Below are 7616 nucleotides of genomic sequence, written 5' to 3'. Positions count from 1 at the left end.
GTCAGTGTGGTGTATTATCAATGGTTATATGCATCAAAATCACCTGAGGAGTCAGTGTGGTGTATTATCAATGGTTATATGCATCAAAATCACCTGAGGAGTCAGTGTGGTGTATTATCAATGGTTATATGCATGTGGTGTATTATCAATGGTTATATGCATCAACATCACCTGAGGAGTCAGTGTGGTGTATTATCAATGGTTATATGCATCAAAATCACCTGAGGAGTCAGTGTGGTGTATTATCAATGGTTATATGCATCAACATCACCTGAGGAGTCAGTGTGGTGTATTATCAATGGTTATATGCATCAAAATCACCTGAGGAGTCAGTGTGGTGTATTATCAATGGTTATATGCATCAACATCACCTGAGGAGTCAGTGTGGTGTATTATCAATGGTTATATGCATCACCATCACCTGAGGAGTCAGTGTGGTGTATTATCAATGGTTATATGCATCAAAATCACCTGAGGAGTCAGTGTGGTGTATTATCAATGGTTATATGCATCAACATCACCTGAGGAGTCAGTGTGGTGTATTATCAATGGTTATATGCATCAACATCACCTGAGGAGTCAGTGTGGTGTATTATCAATGGTTATATGCATCAAAATCACCTGAGGAGTCAGTGTGGTGTATTATCAATGGTTATATGCATCACCTGAGGAGTCAGTGTGGTGTATTATCAATGGTTATATGCATCAAAATCACCTGAGGAGTCAGTGTGGTGTATTATCAATGGTTATATGCATCAAAATCACCTGAGGAGTCAGTGTGGTGTATTATCAATGGTTATATGCATCAAAATCACCTGAGGAGTCAGTGTGGTGTATTATCAATGGTTATATGCATCAAAATCACCTGAGGAGTCAGTGTGGTGTATTATCAATGGTTATATGCATCAAAATCACCTGAGGAGTCAGTGTGGTATTATCAATGTATTTCAAAATCACCTGATCAGTGTTATATGGTTATATGCATCAAAATCACCTGAGGAGTCAGTGTGGTGTATTATCAATGGTTATATGCATCAAAATCACCTGAGGAGTCAGTGTGGTGTATTATCAATGGTTATATGCATCAAAATCACCTGAGGAGTCAGTGTGGTGTATTATCAATGGTTATATGCATCAACATCACCTGAGGAGTCAGTGTGGTGTATTATCAATGGTTATATGCATCAAAATCACCTGAGGAGTCAGTGTGGTGTATTATCAATGGTTATATGCATCAAAATCACCTGAGGAGTCAGTGTGGTGTATTATCAATGGTTATATGCATCAACATCACCTGAGGAGTCAGTGTGGTGTATTATCAATGGTTATATGCATCAAAATCACCTGAGGAGTCAGTGTGGTGTATTATCAATGGTTATATGCATCAAAATCACCTGAGGAGTCAGTGTGGTGTATTATCAATGGTTATATGCATCAAAATCACCTGAGGAGTCAGTGTGGTGTATTATCAATGGTTATATGCATCAAAATCACCTGAGGAGTCAGTGTGGTGTATTATCAATGGTTATATGCATCAAAATCACCTGAGGAGTCAGTGTGGTGTATTATCAATGGTTATATGCATCAAAATCACCTGAGGAGTCAGTGTGGTGTATTATCAATGGTTATATGCATCAAAATCACCTGAGGAGTCAGTGTGGTGTATTATCAATGGTTATATGCATCAAAATCATTGAGAAAGTTGTAAGATGTAGAACTATGTTAGTCAGTCCATGTTTTTACTCACCTTCAACTTAAACTCTGCCATGCTTCACTTTCCATCTGTGTAGCTTAACCTCAGCTGACGGAACAGCTGACAGTACATGGGTGTTGTGCAGAGTGTTCTTCCTGAGACATGACAAAGAAGCATGATATTCACACAACTATTTCATGTTACATATTTGACAATGCTAAGATTACTATCCTACAACAACCAGATTGCTTGGTTGGATGTCATTTTTTAATTATATATTTATACAGGACCAGTCAAACGTTTGGACACACCTACTCTTTCAAGGGTTTTTCTTTATTTTACTATTTTCTAAATTGTAGAATAATAGTGAAGACTTCAAAACTATGAAACAACACACATGGAATTATGTAGTAACCAAAAAAGTGTTGACCAAATCAAAATATTTTTTATATATGACATTCTTCTAAGTAGCCACCCTTTGCCTTGATGACAGCTTTGCACACTCTTGGCAGTCTCTCAACCAGCTTCATGAGGTAGTCACCTGGAATGCATTTAAATTATGGTGTGCCTTGTTAAATAAAAGTTAATTTGTGCAATTTCTTTCCTTAATGTGTTTGAGCCAATCAGTTGTGTTGTGACGAGGTGGGGGTGTATACATGAAACTGGCTCTCATGAGGACCGCCACAAGAAAGGAAGACCCAGAGTTACCTCTGCTGCAGAGAATAAGTTCATTAGAGTTACCAGCCTCAGAAATTGCAGCCCAAATAAATGCTTCACAGAGTTCAAGTAACAGACACATCTCAACATGAACTCTTCAGAAGAGATGTGTGCCTTTGTGGTCGAATTGCTGCAAAGAAACCACTCCTAAAGGACCAATAAGAAGAAGAGACTTGCTTGGGCCAAGAAAGACGAGCAATGGACATTAGACCGGTGGAAATAGATTAGACCGAGTCCTAATTTGAGATTTTTGGTCCCAACTGCCGTAGTCTTTGTGAGATGCAGAGTAGGTGAACGGATGATCTCTGCATGTGTGGTTCCCACCGTGAAGCAAGGCGGAGGTGGTGTGATGGTGTGCGGTGCTTTGCTGGTAACACTGTTTGTAATTTATTTAGAATTTAAGGAACACTAACCCAGCAAGGCTACCACAGCATTCTGCTATGAAACTCCATCCAATCTGGTTTGCGCTTAGTGGGACAATCATTTGTTTTTCAACAGGACAATGACCCAACACACTTCCAGGCTGTGTAAGGGCTATTTGACCAAGAAGGATAGTGATGGAGCGCTGCATCAGATGACCTGGCCTCCACAATCACCCGATGGTTTAGGATGAGTTGGACAGCAGAGTCATGGAAAAGCAGCCAACAAGTGTGGGAAGTCCTTCAAGACTGTTGGAAAAGCATTCCAGGTGAAGCTTGCTGAGAGAATGCCAAGAGTGTGCAAAGCTGCTATCACGGCAAAGGGTGGCTACTTTGAAGAATCTCAAATATAAAATATATTTTGATTTGTTTAACACTTTTTGGTTAGTGCATGATTATCTGTGTGTTATTTCATAGTGCATGTCTTCACTATTTTTCTACAATGTAAAAAAAAGAAAAACCCATGAATGAGTAGGTGTGTACAAACTTTTGACTGGTACAGTATATATTTTGTCAAAGTCAAACAAATACACATTTGTAGTCACTTTTCTTGTGGCTTATATACCTCCAAGTCAGCATTAATGTGTAGATCCCTTGCGGCCTGCTATTAAAACAGAAAATAACATCATTAGCAAATGAACAGGATTAAAATATTCAACATTTAGCTACCATCAAAGTGCAAGTTATGAAGGTAAACATTGAACTTGTGGATAGCTCATTACGTCTTGCTCGACAAACTCCTGTTCCGTTGCAGTTGCTGGAGGACTGGTTTGCTATAGCTTCTGCTTCTGTTGTTGGAATAGTTTAGTTACTTGTCGGCCTTTCGTTCATATCAGCCACCGTGTTGTAGTCTGGCATCTGATTCCGCATGGCTATGAGTTATTGGAAATCCATTACCTTGTTTTTTGATGTATCGTTCACACTCAGTAATTGTATGAAAAAATACAAATAAAATGTCAATAGCCGCTTTTCTTCTTTTGCTGTATTTTACTAGACTTGGTTAGCGAGCTAGCTACCAAGCAATCTGTTCTCACACTTACTAATTGTATCAAAACAATACAAATAAAATGTCAATAGCCGCTTTTCTTCTTTTGATGTATTTTACTAGACTTGGTTAGCAAGCTAGCTGCCAAGAAATCTGTTCTCCCACCAACATTGGATAGCTAACGTTAGCTAGCTTGCTACCAAAGGATAGTTGGCTAACTTTGCTTGCCAGCTAACATTAGCTTGTTTTAGTCAAAACAGCCACATAAATCCATGTAACATTATCATGTTAACTACAAAATACTCTAATATCAAAGTGGAAGAAAAAAAACATTTTCTAACATTTACTGAGATTAATATTCAACCCCCTGAGTTAATACACGTTAGAATCACCTTTGGTAGCAATTACAGCTTTGAGTCTTTCTGGGTAAGTCTCTAAGAGCGTTGCACATCTGGATTGTACAATATTTGCCCAACTCTTCAAGCTCAGTCATGTTGGATGTTGATCATTGCTAGACGACCATTTTCAAGTCTTGCCATAGATTTTCAAGACGATTTTAAGTCAACACTGTAACTAGGCCACTCAGGAACCTTCAATGTTGTCTTGGTAAGCAACTCCAGTGTATATTTGGCCTTAGGTTTTAGGTTATTGTCTTGCTGAAAAGTTAGTTTTGTCGCCCACTGTCTGTTGGGAAGCAGACTGAACCAGATTTTCTTCGAGGATTTTGCCTGTGCTTAGCTCTATTCTGGGTTTTAAAAATAAAATAAAACTCCCGAGCATATCCATAACTTGATGCAACCACCACCATGCTTGAAAATATGTACTCAGTGACATGTTGGATTTGTCCCAAACATAACGTTTGTTTTGAGTACAAAAAGTTAATATCTTTGCCACACTTTTTTTTCAGTATTTCTTTAGTGCCTTATTGCAAACAGGATGCATGTTTAGGAATATTATTTTGTACAGACTTTCTTTTCACTCTGTCATTTAGCTTAGAATTCTGGAGTAGTTTTCTCCTATCACAGCTATTAAACGTTGTTTTAAAATCACTATTGGCCTCATGGTGAAATCCTTGAGCGATTTCTTTCCTTTTCTTTCCACTGAGTTAGGAAGGATGCCTGTATCTTTGTAGTTACTGGGTGTATTGATGCACCATCCAAATCGTAATTAATAACATCATGCTCAAAGGGAAATTCAGTGTCTGCTTTCTTTGTTTTTTTTCCCATCTGCCAATTGGTGCCCTTCTTTCCAAGGCATTAGAAAACCATCCTGGTCTTTGTGGTTGAATCTGTGCTTGACATTCACTGCTCGACTGAGGGACCTTATAGATAATTATTGTATGTGTGGGGTATAGAGATGGTAATCATTCAAAATGACTTTAATATTATTGCAAACAGTGAGTCCATGCAACTTATTATGTGACTTGTTAAGCTTATTTTTATTCCTGGACGTTTTAAGGTCATAAAAATACTTATTGACTCGAGAAAATTGTATTAATTAGTAAAAATTCTCTAAACAAAATTCCACTTACTTTGTGGGGTATTGCGTGTAGATCAGTGGCCCAAAATCTACATTTTATCCGCTGTATAGTCTAATACCGTTCTGTACGGTGAGTGTTGTGTACTTCATGTAATTTAATCAAATTCTTTACATGCTTACTGACAAGCAATATAAGGGTTGTGAATTAAAGAAATATACACTGCAGTCAATTTGCATTCAGTAAGAATTTTTGTGGACCATTTAATCACACTTGTTACAATTCCATGTTGCACAATCACAAATAATACAAGGTACAGGTACAAGGGCATGAAGTAATGGCAAACAACCAATCATATCCCATATGCTGCAAAAACACCTTCATTGTCGTAGCCTATGCATTCACTACTGTACCTGGTTATATTTTGAGAACCTCACAAAAATACAAAATAAGTATTGTGAGTGTTAGGAAGAGCTTGGGCTTGTATCTAATATTTCTGTATCAGGATATTCATTCCTCGGGACATGTTGATCACGTGAATGATATAAAAAAGTGGATTTTTTTATATCATTCACTTCATCGGCAATAACGAAGGCGAATTCCATGTCTGCCATTAGCGGTTTCCTAGAAACATCAGAAGTTATTCGACTTCCTGAAGGTGCATATGTACATCCCCCCGACCGGTGTTGCCAACTAATTTTCAGGGTAAGTTGCTAGAGGCAGGTTGATTTGTTGCTAAAAGTTGCTAAATGACGTTGTGATGTCAATGCGTGATAACGTAAAACTGCGTCATTACGTAGAATACACAATAACGTTACTCAAATTGACTGGCCATCTCGGCCAAAAATTTGATTTGACATTTGTTCAGCGACAGACTCCCACTCCTTTCTGTACTTCTGGCTGTACAATTTTGATTGACACATGTTGATTGATGTTGTAAGTTGTGTTCAAGATCAAACATTCGTGACCAACAATATTCATTGGGTTTGGCTCGTCGAACCCGCACTACTGCTGTTGCAGTCAGCCAAAATTATTTGCAATTTACTGAAATTGCTGCTGGCCTGCTGCTGCCTGTGTACGAGCTGAGCGCATGCTGCTGCCTGTGTACGAGCTGAGCGCCTGCTGCTGCCTGTGTACGAGCTGAGCGCCTGCTGCTGCCTGTGTACGAGCTGAGCGCCTGCTGCTGCCTGTGTACGAGCTGAGCGCCTGCTGCTGCCTGTGTACGAGCTGAGCGCCTGCTGCTGACGTCACGCACAATGCACTTTTGCAGCCAGGCACGTGTGTTCTGACTGAGTGTGTGACATAGAAAATTGTTGTTTTTGTTGGAAAACCTTTCTTTGAAAACCACATCAGTGGCCGACTTTCAGCTGTAGCAGATGCAGTTCCCCCGACTTCACTCCTCGACTTTCATCTGCTGTAGATTGCTTCAGCCTTTACCACTCAAACAAGCACAGAAACTCTGGGCGTCGTTAGTTACCATAGTCACAAAGCCATAAATTCACTCAATGGACAGTTGAACAGCAAGATACAGCCACCTTTCCAGAAGGAAGACAGCCACCTTTCCAGATGATTTGCCATTGCAGCCAGAACAGACCCAGGAGTCATTTTGGCAGGATGAACATGTTTTGTGTGTGTTTATTATTACAGAGTTGTTTGCTCTCTGTAAAAGCGTTAATAATATTGTCTCTGAGTAGCCTATTCTTCAACTAACAACTAGTATACATTGGTGACATTTCATAACAGTTTATACAGTTGGCTACTTTATTGCTAAGCCTTTCAGGCCCCTGTTTATTTTCAATGTCATTTCATTAGAAACTTTTTTTCTCTTAGTGTTATGTGTTTAACTTCCATGTAGTCTACTTGAGATTTCACCACCATGTTTGTATCTGCTCAACAACACAGATCCATGTCAAGCTCACACAGGTTGCAGCAAATGCTTGCAGACTTTTTTCCATGGAACTGGGATAAAAAAGCAGATTACTCCATCATGCACTGGACAGACAACTGTGTACTACAACATCAGAATGAAGTTCAGAAAATGCAACAGAGTATGTGGACACAGGCAAAGACCAAGGCACACAGGAAAACAATAGAGACTGAAACTGAGATTCTCAGAGCTATTTAAATTGCCGTATTTCATGCCCATGGACATGGCTGTAGTGGACTCTGGGCATCAAAACACATTTTTACCGTCTGGAAGAATATTGGTGTGCTGGATGATGGAATGATAAGAAATATTCAGTTTAAGTTGGCCACCTGCTCGCTAAAATCTCATCAGGGTTTTCTCATTTCAATGCACATGAATGTAAAATGTGACATGCGTTT

The 7616-nt window shown here is 39.2% G+C and overlaps 1 long non-coding RNA gene across 17 annotated transcripts; it reads right to left on the bottom strand.

Annotated features, from left to right (window-relative positions):
- Positions 1 to 25: 25 nt before the first annotated feature.
- On the bottom strand, positions 26 to 2181 carry LOC127920889 (uncharacterized). Of its 17 annotated transcripts, none has more exons than XR_008107802.1 (4): positions 1145 to 2181; positions 995 to 1094; positions 666 to 915; positions 145 to 621 (listed from the first exon to the last, which is right to left on the bottom strand). It is a non-coding gene; the product is annotated as an uncharacterized LOC127920889 (long non-coding RNA). The 17 variants fall into 17 exon arrangements; XR_008107798.1 differs by having other exon boundaries at positions 995 to 1244; positions 1295 to 2181; XR_008107808.1 differs by having other exon boundaries at positions 1295 to 2181.
- Between the last annotated feature and the right edge of the window lie 5435 nt (positions 2182 to 7616).

The sequence above is a fragment of the Oncorhynchus keta genome, unplaced genomic scaffold, assembly GCF_023373465.1.
Source record: "Oncorhynchus keta strain PuntledgeMale-10-30-2019 unplaced genomic scaffold, Oket_V2 Un_contig_21064_pilon_pilon, whole genome shotgun sequence".
NCBI lineage: Eukaryota > Metazoa > Chordata > Actinopteri > Salmoniformes > Salmonidae > Oncorhynchus > Oncorhynchus keta.
The sequence above is the reverse complement of the archived record's forward strand: the minus strand, read 5'-3'. Positions and strand labels throughout refer to the sequence as shown.